The sequence below is a fragment of the Nannospalax galili genome, unplaced genomic scaffold (assembly GCF_000622305.1).
Source record: "Nannospalax galili isolate Female #2095 unplaced genomic scaffold, S.galili_v1.0 scaffold27, whole genome shotgun sequence".
Lineage (NCBI taxonomy): Eukaryota > Metazoa > Chordata > Mammalia > Rodentia > Spalacidae > Nannospalax > Nannospalax galili.
The window spans coordinates 2,347,154-2,348,375 of record NW_008357993.1 but is presented as its reverse complement, the minus strand read 5'-3'; positions in this window follow the sequence as shown (position 1 = coordinate 2,348,375).

Here is a 1,222-nt window from a genome sequence, read left to right as displayed (position 1 = left end):
TGTGTGTGTGTGTGTGTGTGTGTGTGTGTGTGTGTGTGTGTATCTTTGAGTAGCACTCTGACTTTCATTTGGGACAGAACTTCATTTCCAGTGGGAATAATCTGATGATACTCAATTAAAGGCCCTTTGCATCTTAACTAAATTTGCACATCTTTGAATTTAGATTCTTTTTTTTTTATTTTTTATTTTTGAGACAAGGTCTCCCTATAGCCTCAGCTGGCCTGGAACTCTCTATATAGACCAGGGTGGCCTCAATCTCACAGAGGTCTGCCTGCCTCTGCCTTCTGAGTGCTGGGATTAAAAGTGTGCACCACCACACCCTGTGATTTAGATGTATTTTAAAGTCTTTCCCTTATGTAGATTACAGTCAGGCTTTTGATGCTTGTGGAGTGTCTCTTGCTTCTGAACCATACCCGTTTTGTACTCTCCTGCACTCCTTTTCTCTCCAGGAAACTTCCTAAATGGACTAGATCAGCTAGCTGTTCCTGCTCTGTAATTTCCTGATTGTTTTGGACATGGAAAGTTTTTGGGAAGATCAAAGTAAGGTCATATCTTTTAGTACCTTCTTATGAGACCAACATTGGGCTGGCTGTGATCAAAGACTGGGTTCTGATGGTAAAATATCAAGAATTGTCATGTTAAACATGCATTGCTGGTAAATCTTAGGATGATGGTAGAAGATTGGTGATGATGCAAAACCCTCAGAAAGTAAACCGCGTCAGTTAAGAACAAAACTGAGAAAATTTTGCTTCTGAATTTCTCTGAAACATCTGAACAGGCAGATGTGGAAGAGTTCCCATTCCTTCCCTATGTGGGGATCTAGCCCTCCTCTCCTTTAAGTACTTCAGTGGTTTAACTTGAGGCAGCTGCTTTAGTGGAAGTCCGAAGGTGGCTTTAGTCTAGCATTCTTGACGTTTTCCAGGATTGCTAAAAAATATACCCTATATGCTTTGGAAATAAATTGCCTTATAAAAATAGGGAATACTGTCTCTCCATTTAAAAAACATAATGAAGTTTTGCACATTTCACCAACATATTTTGATCATATTTAGATCCCTTCATATCTGCACCCCTATATATGTGTAGATATATATTTTAAGGCCTATAGAGTCATGTTTGTGATCCCAAATACTCTTCGGTGTGGTTTCATCCACTGGAGCCTGGTCAACCTACTAAGAGTCTCACCCTTAAATGAGACTGAATCTCACTTCCCAGCAGCCAT